Source organism: Patella vulgata, chromosome 5, assembly GCF_932274485.2.
Source record: "Patella vulgata chromosome 5, xgPatVulg1.2, whole genome shotgun sequence".
Classification (NCBI taxonomy): domain Eukaryota; kingdom Metazoa; phylum Mollusca; class Gastropoda; family Patellidae; genus Patella; species Patella vulgata.
Window position 1 is genome coordinate 37,042,545 of NC_065883.2, and position 18,914 is coordinate 37,061,458.

Below are 18,914 nucleotides of genomic sequence, written 5' to 3' on the forward strand. Positions count from 1 at the left end.
GATGTATGTACATCTTCAGATGGTTCATCTTTTACCTTCCCCATAGACTTGAGATAACCGTACATCCAATCAATCAACTGTTCCGGCGAATCTGTTTTAGGTTTAACGCCCATATCTGAAAACGCATCAATTAAATTCTGTTTTTCTTCCTCAGACAAGGTACTATCAGGATTTTCATGAGATCCACCTGTTGCCATCTTGAAGAAAACACACTAGATAATCAAAATCTAAAACTGAAAATAAGAAAACACACGCAATCCAACAATAAAATACACTAAGTTGTTGTTCCTTGAAGACGTAGTATGAAGTACACTATTACGTTGAAATCAGGAAAACAATAAACTCGATTGCTGGATATGTTCACCAATAATAAACTGTAAAATACATCAGTTGGTAATCAAACGACCAACTAAGAACAACACAAATCACACTCAAATCAAAACGATATAAACTGAGAATGATTCCGAAACAAAATTCGAAATACCAAACTGACAAATAAGTCCCACAATCAATACACAAAACTATTCAGCAATGATATAAAAATTCAAACCCAACCCTAGATATAGATCAAATAAATATTCTGAGTGCAGGTTGTTAGTTAGTGGTTAAGTGCAATGGTATAAGACGGAAATGAAGACGGAAAAATACAGATCAGAGTAGGATATATACTTCAGAAGACAAAATCTTCCATATAAATACAAGAAAATATACTTTTCAAATGTTTAAGTACAAAATGAAAAGTCGAAACAAAATAGACGATGATGAAATATCAACACAACAAGAATGCTGAAAATCAAAACATGAAAATAAATCCCACAAACTAAAGTCCAAACTTCAATACACCAAACCCAAACTTCAATACACAAAACTTTCAATCGATAATGAACTCAAATGTAAACAAAACCTTTGAACTCAAACACAATTTCAAAAACAGAAAATTTCCGAAGTTACAATTTCAAAAGTCAAAATCAAAAATCTGAAAATCAAAATCCAAAATCTGAAAATCAAAATCCACAAATTGAAAGTAAAGACCAAAGTTAAATTTACAAAGTCTGAAAACAAAATACTAATTCTGAAAAACAAAATTAATTCTGAAAACAATCACTAATTTTAAAACACCAATTTATGAGTACTGTATAAAGTTATTGAATGTCTGTAGTGTGTACTAATGTTTATTTCCTAATGTAAATGTAGAATATTGTTATTTTAAAACAAATCTGTATGCAAACTTACAGGAAGTGAATGAAATGGGTAAACAGGAAGTTGCTAATGTAGATGAATAGGAAGTAGTTAACGTAGGTTAACAGGAAGTAGCTATAAATAAATATATGTCAACAGGAAGTTGAAAATGTAAACAAAATGGCTAAAGTTTTACGGACACAAAATTTCAAATGCTCTAATTTTCACTAAATAGCACTTAAATGCAAATAATATAGGTTTAATGAATACCTAGCAGAAAATATTATTTTCATATACTAATTAATATAGTAGGCTAATTACCTAATAATTCTAAATTTACTTAAGTAAACAAATATATATAATAAAGCTTATTGTAACTTGTAAGGGAGATAATTCACATATCAATACATATATGAAAATTAAATAGATTTTAACAAACCTTATATAGATATCCTCATAATGATCCAAATATGAAACACAGAAATGAAAACACACAAATAAAGTTAATGTCACTGCACTACCACATACGATCCTTCAGGAGATTTCGCGAACGCGCACGCGTGTGAGCTCACTGTTGAGAAAATTCAATTCACACCATTACTGTTTTTTTTTTCCATATACCATAAACCATTACTATTACATCTTATCGGACTCCAAATGTTGTACACCTTGTTAGGTTTCAACTGTTGTAGTCCCTTATCGGGCTCCAAATGTTGTACACCTTGTTAGGTTTCAACTGTTGTAGTCCCTTATCGGGCTCCAAATGTTGTAGGGGGTCAAATATTAAGTAAATAACCACACCAAGGGTTCAGTAAAACAGCAATTTATTACCTTATAATAAAAACCCTGAAATTATACAATTACAGTATAAATAACATTATCCAACATATAAAATCAATTCATTCATATTCATTAAAATAATATATTACATATTAACACTAAAATCTCTATTCTAACTACTACTTTTATATATACTTAGTCTATATAAATACTTTAAAGGGAAACTACCTCCTGGTAACCCGTATGAAATATACAGGCATAATCTAAATAATCTTACTAATAATAATAATGTTCTTACCCATGAAGGGGTTTTTAATAAAGTAACCAGAGTCTGGAAACAAGGTGAAGTACCTTATAGCTCTGTCTGTAATAAAATATGGGGTATTTGATATTAATTATATTATTAAAGCGAAATGCTTTAAATAGCGTTACTATTATTACTATTGTAAACTGTATGCCTTGTATTTGCAGAATGTAATTAACAAAAACCAACATGTCCGCCAACTTTAACAAAGACAAATAAAATATATATAAACTTATAAAACTGATAAAACAAATAGCCACACATACCTTTAAACTGTAAATAATAAATCTGTAGTTAATAATTCTTCCAATACCAAATACACACAATTGATACGAATAAATGAAACTATTGAAACTTTAAATATAAAATCACTACCAAGGTTGAATGAAATATTCAACCTCACACTACAAGATTCTATAAGTAAGTGACCAAGGAGATAGGAAATACAAATCCAAGAAACCTTTGGGTCAAAGGTGAAAATTGAATCCCAGTGACCAGATGATGAACTCGAACTCACTGGTTAGAAGAGTGTACAGAACAGGATAGTTTAAAGATGCATTGATGTGTGACATATTACTTAAAATTACATTAGTATCGTGATCATATTAAAATACCCATAAACTAAATAAAATCACTCTACCACACTTTTAAGCATGTATTGCAATTAAACAGGACAGTTTTATCAAAGGTTGCCAGTGGCAACGAGTAGAAGTGGGATGTAATTACTTTTACACACTGGACGCTTTGTTCTGACTCGGGTGTTCAAGTTACTGATCAACCTGTAATGTGTTGTTTTACCACGTGCACAGGTGATCATTTGAGGAAAGGTAGGTGTTCATATAAATGAACACCCCAACATACTAACCCGGTGATTGTCAAAACAGACCACGCATTTTCGTGCGTGCACTGTATTAGAAATAACAGGAAACACCATGTTAATTAAAAAAGATAAATACTTTTAGTTAAAACAATAAATAAATATTTTTTCAATTTAGATTGTGAAATAGTAACATTAGCTAGAAAACGCATCCAATAGTATAAGGAACAAGTACACAAAACCTAGCGAACTGGGATAAATTTCAGTTTGTCCAGTTTTAGATAATTGTAATCTTGTAAAATAACTTTCCTACATCATCGGCAATACTATATACCGGAAAACACAGGAAAACACCGGAAAACAACCGAAAAACACCATTTTATACTCATACCGGAAAACACCGGAAAACCACTAAATACCGGAAAACATCCTAAATACCGGAAAACACCCTAAATAGGTAACCCGGAGCCTGGTCCTCTGTGTGCGGTTTTGGACCAAGTGAGCGCCGATGAAGGAAGGTCAAGGTCATTACGATGTTCGTTTTACAAATCCCCCCCCCCTCAAAAAAAAAAAAAAAATTCCGATTTTGTTTCCTCCAAATTTTTTTGGACGAAATAGTTTTCTGTCACAAAAAAAAATAGAATTTTTCCGAAAAATTGGTTTTACAAAAAAACATTCCGTAGAAAATAATTTTACAGAGAAAAATACTGGAAAAAAATTTGAATTTTTTTTGGAGAGAAATTTGGGAGAAGAAATTTTTCTTTGACCGTAGGCATTCGCTCGCTTGTATGTTAATGAACTTATTTCATCAGCGCTCACCTGGTCCAAAACCACAAACGAGGACCATACTCCGCATTACTAAATAGCTACCGGAAAACTTAGAAGAGTAAACTGAGCCCGAGATTTTTTTAGAGAGCGCGCCGCTCTGGGAGGGATAATCGTCAGGGTGGGACGGGGGTGGAACTGTCCAGTCACGTGACGAACATAGATCTTCCGTTCCTCAACCCATATTATTTCCACAGTCATTGTCATTAATCACAAATTACGGGATGATATACGAAAATGCAGGTTTACTTTGAAATAATGCAAATGATACTTTTCCATCTACAATCTTCAGATCAAAGGATGCAAGTTCTTACACAGTGCAGGATATCGATTGTCGGAAAAAAAACTTTTTCTCGGGGAAATTTTTTTTCCGAATACGCATTCGGTGTAAGTCTTCAGCCACCAGGAAGTAGTTAACATAGTAATGTTTTATTACGATAGTAGTACATAAAACAAATTGGTTGCCTGAGGTTCTCGGGGGGGAAAGTAGCCTCATCGGCTAGAGTCCTCTATTTCACAAACAAAAACAACAATTGCTTCCTTGAAAATTTATCGATCAACCCTTTTCACAGACGTCCAGCTTACCACTTCCCGTCAATGCAGTAAGATAGAATATTGTAAAAGTGGGTTTCTCGGGTGTTGTTGTTATCTGAATATAAGACGAGATCCAATATTGAAGTTTCTAAGTAATTTATTAAGTGAAGATAAATGGTAACTTTGAGCTAGCTTATTTATATCTTCCAAAAGTCGCGGTACTGTTAAGGATGCCACGTGTAAGATTAAACTCATATTTGATTGGTGGAAAACAATTAACGAAAGACGCCCATTTCTCGATACGAAGTCTGATTGGCCAGATCGAGACTCGCTTGGTTAATTATGTCAGGTAACGACATTGAGTAATAGCGTTAGTTTAATCCTAGCGTATTGTTTTAAAAGTTTAAGCTGTCACCATTAATCTTCCTTAATTACGTCTAGATAAACAAACAATAAGGGACCCTCTAGTAAAGCTCTTTTATACAGGTATACAATATAATATTGTTTAAAATCTATCACACCTAATCAGCGTCAAGGTTAATTTATGCTTTTACTGCATTCTAACCTCGGCATCTTTAATAAACATATATGAATTTAAAATAAACTAAATAATCTATAAAATATACATTCCTTAAAATACATAAAAATATGTAGTTTTCTCATGGACAATTGGGCGAAAGTTGGGGTTTTCTCAAGGAAAACTGGTCAACGAGTTGGGGAAAAAAGCTCGAAAAGTAATCCAGAAAAAAATCCTGTGTGCGGCCCTCGGAATATGATGGAATATGTTAAATATTATTATGGTTCAAGTGATTATATTTGACCCTGGAATGAAAGTAAGCTCAGCCCTTCCAACGAGATGGATAGCTCTTGGAAAGGATAGACACTTTTCAGATTACAGCCTGTCCGAGAATTGCGTGGCATCCATTTCGTTTGGTGATTAGGACACATAGCGGTTAAACCTGGAACTTCAACTCGAACTATTAAGAGATTTATTAACTCGCTTTTGATGATACTTGCTGTTTTATGATGCGATTTTTTGTTACCTAGGGAGGAGTTGGCCTAATCGTGCCTTCCACTAATTCGTACCACCCTGATGCCAGCGTTACTGGTAAGAATCAGGAGACCGGCGCAACCGGCATATAACGGGGCACTCAGAGGGCTGTGTTACAGTTATCTTGTTTGGAGTTATGACATGTTTTAGCACCATGTAATTTAATATCTTTGAGAACTAAAGAAAATGTCTTCTGTAAAGGCAATTTGGTGACTATGTTTAATTAACTCCAGTCTTTTAGTTGTGACATATGTTTTAATCATCAAAATAAAAGTCAAGCACCTTGGTGTCATTTGATATTCTTGAGAACCAAAGAATATGTCTTTGGCGTGGGAAAGTTTGGCATGTGTTATATAACCAGTGTCTTAGCTGTGTCAGATGGTTTAGCTATCAAATTACAAGGCAACACGACTTTGGTGTCATCTGATATTCTTGAGAATTGAAGAATGCGTCTGTTGCGTGGCAAAGTTTGACAGGCGTTTTTATTGCCAGTGCCTTAGCTGTGCCAGATGTTTAAAATGTTTTCAAAGTATTTGCTTTTTTTGACAAAAGATTTTGGACAAAGAAAATTTTATTTTGCTTAAGTAAATCCATCTTAATAAATGATGACTCCCAACACACACACGCATGCACAAACACACACTCGGTTCCCAACATGCACACATACACAGATTCGCCAACCACACTCATAGGCTGCCACACCCACACAAAACCCTCCCAACACACACACAGTGCTCAACATGCACACATACACAGACACACCCACTAAACTCATGGACTGCCACACTTACACACAACCCTCCCACCACACACGCTCTAATTGACTGGGACACCGACACACAATCACCCACAAATCATCTTAACTGTCAAATATAGAGAATGTAATTCAATGTTAAAAAAACGTACTTACCTATACGTGGCACGAATTATATACCCGTCATAAAATGTACACATTTCCCAGCGCTTGGAAATATATGACACCATACTATAACAGATGTGCTTTAACTTTTTTCCTTTAACTTAAAGCCTGATTACCTCCCTTTACACCAGAACTCTTAGAAAGAGCCCCAACATATGCTGCTTCAAGGAGCGCAACAGTTTTTTGTATAATACATACACCATCCTACCGGTACCCATTTACAGCTGGGTAGACTGGAAATACAGGGATAAAGTGTCTTATTCAAGGACACAAGAACTCGGCGCACAATTCGGTCTCGAACCTGCAACCATTCGGTCACAAATCCTACTCTCCAACCATTGCGCCAAGTTTTATGTTACTCGAGGTTAGTACAACCCCAACTTACCAACTTACTTGAATAAGGATGTTTCTATTCTAGTATTTGAAATATATATATATTTAAGAAAAACAAAAGTGGTTAGCTCTTTGAAAACAAGGCTGACATTGCATTATGTACTTAACAAGATGTTTTAACTGATGTTTTTATCGTGTCGTGGGTGATCATTTGAATGATATACTTAAAATATATGTGACCTATTTGAATATGTCAATATGAACTGTATATTTATACTCGACAGCTCCCATGCACACACACCCACACACTGCCATACCAACGCACAGATGTTGGCACAGCATTTTTACAGTGAAATATAGAGGACGTAATTCTAATTGAGCAAAATGTAATAACTTTTGCTTTCTTTTCTATCGTCGTTTTACAGGTCGAATATATTTCCTCAAATACATACATATACATTTACGGGACGGAACAATGTATGCTGAAGCCAACATGTAACACTCATCTAGAGTGTCTACCGGTGGTATAATCATGTTATAAGGGAGCACGAATCTTTACCAAATGACCCCACTACAACACATGGCGCGAATTATATCGTTTAAAATTACCCGTCACAAAATTTACACATTTGTCTTTGCTTTGAAAAATCTAACCAATCATAAACATGTATCCTACACGCATTATACGAATTATTTGTTATCTCTTGAAATATGTAACCAATCATACATTTTTCTTGTAAATATGAATAAATCAATCAATAAATAAAATATACAAATTAGTTCAAGTCGGCAATTAGTATAATTCAAACAGTTAGATGCCTTTCAGGACTTACATACTTAATTGATGATAACAGGTAGATTATAGATTTGCTTAAACGTAACATAGTTCGTATCACCAAATCGACTAATGATGACACACACCCCTTTCACACACACCAATCAACCAAAATATACAGCCTCACAAACACCCACCCACATCGCAGTGCACTTATTCACACATTATTTGTACATGTCAATCCCTTTGGCTGTATTACATTTTAACATATTCAATATCACAACAGCGTTAGCATGCGGAATATTAACTAATATAAGTTGCGTTGAATTAACGAGTAAATTGTTAATTAATCTATTCTTTCATACAAAATAGTCTGAATTTTAATGTATTGATATCTTTAAAACGTGGTCGGGTATCCGATCATTTACATCACCAGATACTATAGATTTCCATTGGTTCAAGCGAATTATTATTCGTTAACTCTTAACTGACTCATGGTGCCATTACCGTTCAGTGCGAATTATTAGTACCATTACCGTTCAGTGCCAATGATATGACAATGTGTAGATGTTCTGCTAATGACGGATTACCGTCCATATTGAAGGACAGTGGTGCAGATGTTATTGAGGATATATATTGTGATGGTTTTGTGTTAGAACGTCATAGAAATAGGCCTACGCATTATGTGGTTGTAATTTTGTAGTCTAGATAATTAAAAAGTATTCACGATGAATGATTTTTAGTTAAACAATAAATGGAAACCACCATTACAGAAACCCCACTGGCTTCCAGTTCGAGCGAGGAATCAATTTAAAAGCCTTGTAAATGTGTTAATTCGATTTCTTCTGACACCGTACCCGAGTATTTAAAAGAACTTTGCTTTCTATGCTCCCCGCAGTTCCAACCTGTGTACTTCAGGTGATGGCAGCTTATTGAGGATTTCGAAATATAATACGCTTTCTGGTGAATATGTTTTTAATGTCAGTGCCGCTAAGATATGGAATTATCTTTCTCTTCCATCCAGGGCTTTAACATTCACCTAAAAGCATATTTATTTCAAAAATGTTTTTGAACGGTTTTGTTGCGAATGCTCTTAGAAACAGTCATGTGTAATGAAGCTCTATAAACATCGAACAATAATAATACTAATGATATACACCACATTTCCATGAAATATCTGAATTAGAGTATTTGGCACAGTAATCTATGAAAATACCATTAAATCGAGATCATTTTATCCATTTACATGAAGGGTCGATCAACAGCTGTCTTTTTGTTTTAAATGAGATGACTTTGAAATGCATATCTATATTTTAACACTATTGATCATTATGACGTTGTTGTTTTTAATAAAGTCAAACCTCTTAGACACTTATGAGACAACAATAATTCTGATGTAGCTTAAATCTGAAAAATGTGATTGACGAGGGTTTTGCTTTTTTCACTGTAACGGAAATGGTAGAGCAAGTTTGTCCAGATTGCTGATCGACCATAGAATTTGTATCTGACCGGGATCAATTTCCACGACTAAATCACAAAAACATACAGGAAGAGAAATCTACCACGATAATTGGTTTTATTGCTTATCTTTTGTAGTCACCGCTGCAGTTTACGTGATCTACTAACATTTTTTTCAATTTCAATTCTGTAATAAGACGAGAGAAAGTGCGACAGACACTTAGTCTGTGTCGTTTTACTAGTAACAGTGTGTGGATTCGGAGGTATAAAAAACTAACACAATATATATTTTCAAAGATATCTTTATATTATTCTATACATTACAGTCACAGAAATATAATGATAATAATGTACATTTGTAGAGCGCCTAATCCATCCAAAAGTACGCTAAAAGCGCAATGAGACAACAGTTATATACACAGTGAACAGAGAGTTCAATTCTCATTGCATTCTCGAAATAAGTGAGTCTTCAGCTGTGATTTAAAAGTAGTCAAAATATCACAGTTTGTGAGGTTTTCAGTGGTAAATCAACAAATATACAAAGAAAGAAGTCGTTAAAATGTTGAAACACAAATGATCATCGAATTAAAATTAAATTTAAAATAATATATATTTCGAAAACATCACAAAGAATACAGAATGGCAAAGTGTTTTTGTTATTTGTTGGTTTCGTCAAGTTTGATACCTATTAGTATTAGATAGGGTTTTTTTCAAAGGGGTTTCGTAATGGACTTTGTTATCTTTCAATGACTTGTTGGCGAAGAATCTGCATTTTAAGCTTGTGTTCGTTTACGATCGAGTCTATTTTTGCATTTAACAGGTTCAACCGCAGGTTCTGCTCTGTCGTTACTTTACGTACACTCACTGGTTCGGAAATGACCGAGATGATAGAACGTCATTGGTTTAAGAAATAGGGTTCAAAATCTAGTGTTATGATTGGCATATTGTCTATATTCCATTGTTTGACTTTATCTTCTTTGAAATTCCACTCGGTTAGGAATAAATAGGGTCTACCCATACTATCAATTGACTTTCTTAGCAGCGTCAATAGATTCAGCTTTACACTTGTACAACACAAGCTAGTATTCCATTGTATTCCCAACAGTATCCACCACTCAAAGACAATTTAATCATAGTCATATATTGGCAAATTCGTTGATATTTAGCATGCTCGTGGAATGGATCGTCGAATTTCTCTCAATCGTTCATTATTAATTTACAACTGAAACACTGCACGCGATCATTATCCCCATAATACCCAAATCTTGCTTCACTTAACTTGGGATCCATGTACGCCCAGTAATGACTCGTAATGTAGTGTGAGTACATGTAATAACTAATAAAAACATTTATTGCCTTTTGAAATATAAAATGACACACAGATAAACATGTCGTGCTTTGTACGTAAATATAGTGAAACTATGAACAAATGCAATCTTCCCGATTTTGACCGTATATTATATACAGCTACCGTTTGTACTAAACTTTGGACAACATTTGTTGAAAACTCGCTTTTTGGTCATTTCGTTCTATTGAGTCATGTTGCTGTAAGTATTTTATTTATATATAAAAAATTGAATTGAGATAGTTTTCTCAGTACACAGACATAATTTGTACGTGATGGCTGAAAAAAGAAAACGCGCACCGTCAATGACAGTTTTAGAGAAAAAATTCCTGCTGGACGAAGTAAAAGAATTCCTTCATATACTTGGTACTAACAGAAGGGACACACATTCAGTGGCTCTTAAAGAACAGGCTTGGGAGGAAATTGAAAAACGTTTCTGTGCACAGCCAAATTTCACTGTTAGAACGCGTGCTCACTTAAAAAATTACTGGCATTATCTTAAAAGAAACGAAATGAAGTTAACGAAAACGCCAATTAAAAGAAAGAAACCAAGGTTGACTGAGCGAGTAGAAAATGGTGCATCTTTTGGTAAGTAATTAACGACCATTTAAAATATGATAAGATGACAGTCAACAACCATGGAATGTTTGTTGGGCGGATCGGTGTATATTTGTTTGTACATAAAAGATTTTAAGTTGCCTGTTTAAAAACAATCATCATATAGACTTAAACTGATGTTTTGTATCGTATAGACTCGAACATGCTTATTTATATTATCTTTGGGGTCTGTGACCATTCTCAATCGGTAGCGATAGAAACGTTTTATCTTCATAATACATTGCAACAACAAGATTATTCGTAATGTGTACACGCTGGTTTGTCCATTTCTTATTAATTTATTTGTATGTATCCTTCTTTTCAGAAACTATCAAGAACAATGACAGTAACGAAGGTGGCTACCCTAAAAATACAGAGTGTAACGCAGATTTGAATGTAATCAAACATTACCCGCCCTCGGTCATTTCCGAACCAGTGAGTGTACGTAAAGTAACGACAGAGCAGAACCTGCGGTTGAACCTGTTAAATGCAAAAATAGACTCGATCGTAAACGAACACAAGCTTAAAATGCAGATTCTTCGCCAACAAGTCATTGAAAGATAACAAAGTCCATTACGAAACCCCTTTGAAAAAACCCCTATCTAATACTAATAGGTATCAAACTTGACGAAACCAACAAATAACAAAAACACTTTGCCATTCTGTATTCTTTGTGATGTTTTCGAAATATATATTATTTTAAATTTAATTTTAATTCGATGATCATTTGTGTTTCAACATTTTAACGACTTCTTTCTTTGTATATTTGTTGATTTACCACTGAAAACCTCACAAACTGTGATATTTTGACTACTTTTAAATCACAGCTGAAGACTCACTTATTTCGAGAATGCAATGAGAATTGAACTCTCTGTTCACTGTGTATATAACTGTTGTCTCATTGCGCTTTTAGCGTACTTTTGGATGGATTAGGCGCTCTACAAATGTACATTATTATCATTATATTTCTGTGACTGTAATGTATAGAATAATATAAAGATATCTTTGAAAATATATATTGTGTTAGTTTTTTATACCTCCGAATCCACACACTGTTACTAGTAAAACGACACAGACTAAGTGTCTGTCGCACTTTCTCTCGTCTTATTACAGAATTGAAATTGAAAAAAATGTTAGTAGATCACGTAAACTGCAGCGGTGACTACAAAAGATAAGCAATAAAACCAATTATCGTGGTAGATTTCTCTTCCTGTATGTTTTTGTGATTTAGTCGTGGAAATTGATCCCGGTCAGATACAAATTCTATGGTCGATCAGCAATCTGGACAAACTTGCTCTACCATTTCCGTTACAGTGAAAAAAGCAAAACCCTCGTCAATCACATTTTTCAGATTTAAGCTACATCAGAATTATTGTTGTCTCATAAGTGTCTAAGAGGTTTGACTTTATTAAAAACAACAACGTCATAATGATCAATAGTGTTAAAATATAGATATGCATTTCAAAGTCATCTCATTTAAAACAAAAAGACAGCTGTTGATCGACCCTTCATGTAAATGGATAAAATGATCTCGATTTAATGGTATTTTCATAGATTACTGTGCCAAATACTCTAATTCAGATATTTCATGGAAATGTGGTGTATATCATTAGTATTATTATTGTTCGATGTTTATAGAGCTTCATTACACATGACTGTTTCTAAGAGCATTCGCAACAAAACCGTTCAAAAACATTTTTGAAATAAATATGCTTTTAGGTGAATGTTAAAGCCCTGGATGGAAGAGAAAGATAATTCCATATCTTAGCGGCACTGACATTAAAAACATATTCACCAGAAAGCGTATTATATTTCGAAATCCTCAATAAGCTGCCATCACCTGAAGTACACAGGTTGGAACTGCGGGGAGCATAGAAAGCAAAGTTCTTTTAAATACTCGGGTACGGTGTCAGAAGAAATCGAATTAACACATTTACAAGGCTTTTAAATTGATTCCTCGCTCGAACTGGAAGCCAGTGGGGTTTCTGTAATGGTGGTTTCCATTTATTGTTTAACTAAAAATCATTCATCGTGAATACTTTTTAATTATCTAGACTACAAAATTACAACCACATAATGCGTAGGCCTATTTCTATGACGTTCTAACACAAAACCATCACAATATATATCCTCAATAACATCTGCACCACTGTCCTTCAATATGGACGGTAATCCGTCATTAGCAGAACATCTACACATTGTCATATCATTGGCACTGAACGGTAATGGTACTAATAATTCGCACTGAACGGTAATGGCACCATGAGTCAGTTAAGAGTTAACGAATAATAATTCGCTTGAACCAATGGAAATCTATAGTATCTGGTGATGTAAATGATCGGATACCCGACCACGTTTTAAAGATATCAATACATTAAAATTCAGACTATTTTGTATGAAAGAATAGATTAATTAACAATTTACTCGTTAATTCAACGCAACTTATATTAGTTAATATTCCGCATGCTAACGCTGTTGTGATATTGAATATGTTAAAATGTAATACAGCCAAAGGGATTGACATGTACAAATAATGTGTGAATAAGTGCACTGCGATGTGGGTGGGTGTTTGTGAGGCTGTATATTTTGGTTGATTGGTGTGTGTGAAAGGGGTGTGTGTCATCATTAGTCGATTTGGTGATACGAACTATGTTACGTTTAAGCAAATCTATAATCTACCTGTTATCATCAATTAAGTATGTAAGTCCTGAAAGGCATCTAACTGTTTGAATTATACTAATTGCCGACTTGAACTAATTTGTATATTTTATTTATTGATTGATTTATTCATATTTACAAGAAAAATGTATGATTGGTTACATATTTCAAGAGATAACAAATAATTCGTATAATGCGTGTAGGATACATGTTTATGATTGGTTAGATTTTTCAAAGCAAAGACAAATGTGTAAATTTTGTGACGGGTAATTTTAAACGATATAATTCGCGCCATGTGTTGTAGTGGGGTCATTTGGTAAAGATTCGTGCTCCCTTATAACATGATTATACCACCGGTAGACACTCTAGATGAGTGTTACATGTTGGCTTCAGCATACATTGTTCCGTCCCGTAAATGTATATGTATGTATTTGAGGAAATATATTCGACCTGTAAAACGACGATAGAAAAGAAAGCAAAAGTTATTACATTTTGCTCAATTAGAATTACGTCCTCTATATTTCACTGTAAAAATGCTGTGCCAACATCTGTGCGTTGGTATGGCAGTGTGTGGGTGTGTGTGCATGGGAGCTGTCGAGTATAAATATACAGTTCATATTGACATATTCAAATAGGTCACATATATTTTAAGTATATCATTCAAATGATCACCCACGACACGATAAAAACATCAGTTAAAACATCTTGTAAAGTACATAATGCAATGTCAGCCTTGTTTTCAAAGAGCTAACCACTTTTGTTTTTCTTAAATATATATATATTTCAAATACTAGAATAGAAACATCCTTATTCAAGTAAGTTCGTAAGTTGGGGTTGTACTAACCTCGAATAACATAAAACTTGGCGCAATGGTTGGAGAGTAGGATTTGTGACCGAATGGTTGCAGGTTCGAGCCCGAATTGTGCGCCGAGTTCTTGTGTCCTTGAATAAGACACTTTATCCCTGTATTTCCAGTCTACCCAGCTGTAAATGGGTACCGGTAGGGTGGTGTATGTATTATACAAAAAACTGTTGCGCTCCTTGAAGCAGCATATGTTGGGGCTCTTTCTAAGAGTTCTGGTGTAAAGGGAGGTAATCAGGCTTTAAGTTAAATGAAAAAAGTTAAAGCACATCTGTTATAGTATGGTGTCATATATTTCCAAGCGCTGGGAAATGTGTACATTTTATGACGGGTATATAATTCGTGCCACGTATAGGTAAGTACGTTTTTTTAACATTGAATTACATTCTCTATATTTGACAGTTAAGATGATTTGTGGGTGATTGTGTGTCGGTGTCCCAGTCAATTAGAGCGTGTGTGGTGGGAGGGTTGTGTGTAAGTGTGGCAGTCCATGTGTGTAGTGGGTGTGTCTGTGTATGTGTGCATGTTGAGCACTGTGTGTGTGTTGGGAGGGTTGTGTGTGGGTGTGGCAGCCTATGAGTGTGGTTGGCGAATCTGTGTATGTGTGCATGTTGGGAACCGAGTGTGTGTTTGTGCATGCGTGTGTGTGTTGGGAGTCATCATTTATTAAGATGGATTTACTTAAGCAAAATAAAATTTTCTTTGTCCAAAATCTTTTGTCCAAAAAAGCAAATACTTTGAAAACATTTTAAACATCTGGCACAGCTAAGGCACTGGCAATAAAAACGCCTGTCAAACTTTGCCACGCAACAGACGCATTCTTCAATTCTCAAGAATATCAGATGACACCAAAGTCGTGTTGCCTTGTAATTTGATAGCTAAACCATCTGACACAGCTAAGACACTGGTTATATAACACATGCCAAACTTTCCCACGCCAAAGACATATTCTTTGGTTCTCAAGAATATCAAATGACACCAAGGTGCTTGACTTTTATTTTGATGATTAAAACATATGTCACAACTAAAAGACTGGAGTTAATTAAACATAGTCACCAAATTGCCTTTACAGAAGACATTTTCTTTAGTTCTCAAAGATATTAAATAACATGGTGCTAAAACATGTCATAACTCCATACAAGATAACTGTGACCACCGCTATAATATATAAATCGAATCTAAAATACTGTGTAACTAAAATAAAACCCATTTATATAAAGAACATATTTCGGTCATGGAAACTTGGTCATACTATTTTCATAATTCAAATATTGGAACAGATTCATCATACCACCACATTTTATTAAAACCTTTCATTAAATATAAAACTATCAGCAGATGAAATATTGTTCAAATTTCAAACATTTGACTACAGAAGCAAACTTTCCATCAAATTAAAAAAAAATATCTACAAATAATCGGTAAATGATTTTAACAAATTAAAATAAATCATATGTACATCACTTATTGAAAAAAAACCAACTAATGAATGAAAAATCTATAAGGATAGAAGGGATTCCTTTGATACACAAGTTTGAAAAATGGTAAGAAGGTCTTATGGATTCGTGGTTATATACCACAGAAACAAAGTCATTTACATATACGGTTCAGACGGCATAAAGTTCATCTAACAGAACCAATGAGGGAGTGTATGTCACAAATTATTTGCATGTTCGGTGAATTTCCATTTCATGCAAGACCTAGAAAACCAATGACAATTGTGTATTTCGCAAGTCATTTGCATTTTAGATGAATTCAGGTCAATGGAAAAGTTTACAAAAGTTCATAGACATATTTTAAATAGTTCCAGATTAAATTTTAGTATATCGGTCCAAAGGTCACCCACCACGCGAAAGACTGAAAGATTGGCATTGAACAAAGGAATGGTGCTTCGTCATCAGCTTTTAAATAAGCCGCTCCTTTTTTTAAACAGATCACATGATCACATCTGTATGTAACACACATATATGTGGATGGAATGTTTTACTGCACGATATTATGTTTTATCTAGTTTAAAATCAAAAGCCATCGGTTAGAACATCTGTTAAGTACATTATCTAGTGTTAGCCGTCAGTTTGTTTTAAAAGAGGTCACCTCTTACATTTTTTGTTAAATATATTTCAAAGGCTAAAATAAAAAAATAAAAATCTTACTGAAGTGTGTCGGTTTTAACTAACCTTAATCAATATAAAACAATATAATTAATTCGCATATTAATTAATACGTTAATTACTACAATTATCTGGTCATTTTTGTTTTTTTAAAGCCATTTTCTTACGCGTCAACAGCATAGAGATTGTAATTTTTTAACAACTCGGCAAAAAAAAAAAAAAAATAAATAAAAATAACTGGCCTAGAAGGAATATAGAGGTTATTGGCATATTTAAAAAGGTCCATTGCATTTTTTAGAATATCGGTCAAAAGTTCACCTACTACCCCGAAAAACATCTGTTAAATACATAATGTAATATTGATATTATTAACCTGGTTTTTAATGAACTAACCACTTTTATTTTTCTTAAATATATTTCAAATGCTAAAATAAAAACATTTAAGTATGTTAGGGTTAGACTAACCTAAATTAATATACTAATTAACATATTAATTAATACGATAATGACTACAATTATCATTTTAAAACATTTCTCATACCTTAACGATGTACAGCTTGTATTTATTTAAACAAGTACACGAGTTTAATTAACCGCAATTAATATAAACAATTAATATACTAATTAACATATTACTTAATACTACTTTTACTTTTAAAACATTTTCTCATCTGTTAACGACATTCAGCTTGTAATCTTTTAACAAGTACATGAGTTTAATTAACCTCGATTAATATAAAACAATTAATTAATATACTAATTCGCACATTAATTAATACGTTAATTACTACAATTATCTGGTCATTTTTGGTTTTTTTAAGGCCATTTTCTTACGCGTTAACAGCATACAGCTTGTAGTTTTTCTAACAACTCGGCAAAAAAAAACCCCAAAAAACTGGCATAGAAGGAATATAGGTTATTGGTTGATTTAAAAAGGTTCATGGCATTTTTTAGAATATCGGTCAAAAGTTCACCTACTACCCCGAAAAACATCTGTTAAATACATAATGTAATATTAATATTATTAACCTGGTTTTTAAAGAACTAACCACTTTTATTTTTCTTAAATATATTTCAAATGCTAAAATAAAAACATTTAAGTACGTTAGGGTTAGACTAACCTAAATTAATATAAAACAATTAATATACTAATTAACATATTAATTAATGCGATAATGACTACAATTATCATTTTAAAACATTTCTCATATCTTAACGATGTACACGAGTTTGATTAACCTCAATTAATATAAACAATTAATATACTAATTAATATATTACTTAATACTACAAATGACTACAATTATTTGATTGGTGACATCTGAGAATATTCAAGTTCCAAAATATTAATCTAGTCCCTATTAGTCAGTATGGACGTTAAAACTCGTTTCATTTCTCTTATTTAAAACCAAATTTTGGTCGTGAAATTCAAAAGATCAAATTGAGAACTACCGCCAGACCAGTAAATAATTTCACCAAATTTAAATAAATAAAAATAAATTTAAAAAAAAAAAAATGAATTAATGAAAAAAAAAAAGAATTAATGAAAAAAAAGAATAAATGAAAAAAAAAGAATTAATGAAAAAAAAAATAATGAAAAGAAATTAATTAATAAAACAAAATAATGAAAAAAATAACTGAATTATGAATAATTCATGAAAAGAAATTCACGAAAAAGAATTCATGAAAAAGAATTCATGAAAAAGAATTCATGAAAAAGAATTCATGAAAAAGAATTCATGAAAAAAAAAAGTAATTAGATTATGAATAATTAGATTATAAATAATCAACTAAATGAGGAAATAACAAGACTAAATGAACAAATACAATTAACAAATACAATTAACAAATACAATTAACAAATACAATTAACAAATACAATTAACAAATACAATTAACAAATACAATTAACAAATACAATTGACGGGAATGTCTTTTAGGACATGTTTTGGTCTTTGGGTTGAAGCGACGACGAAAAAGACGTTGGGGCGTGGCGAGGCGGGGCCCATGCGCGGTACAAATAAAACATTTTGTTTCACACCACAAATAATACATTGACGAAAACGATGACCAGAGCGTTCGCGGGTTCGAGGTGAACTTCGCACGCTCATTACGGTGACCCCCCCCCCCCATATCCACAATTCAAATTTAAACTCACAACTTCATATTACCTAGTTGCCACGGGTTTCCATCATCACTACAATTAACCGTTAACCCCACTCTTTTAAAAAAAAAGGCGGACAACATTACAAACACAAACACACCCAACAATTCAAATTTAAACGGACATGGTGTTCATATTACGTCGTTGTCACGTGATTCTATCGTAACTAGGGTCAACAACCACGCCCATAATAAAAGGGGGA

General features: G+C 33.3%; 1 long non-coding RNA gene across 1 annotated transcript; it reads right to left on the reverse strand.

Moving 5' to 3' along the window:
* Nucleotides 1–1,569: 1,569 nt before the first annotated feature.
* Nucleotides 1,570–2,849, reverse strand: LOC130012866 (uncharacterized). Its single transcript, XR_008788126.1, has 3 exons — nt 2,258–2,849; nt 1,901–2,025; nt 1,570–1,847 (listed from the first exon to the last, which is right to left on the reverse strand). It is a non-coding gene; the product is annotated as an uncharacterized LOC130012866 (long non-coding RNA).
* Nucleotides 2,850–18,914: the final 16,065 nt, after the last annotated feature.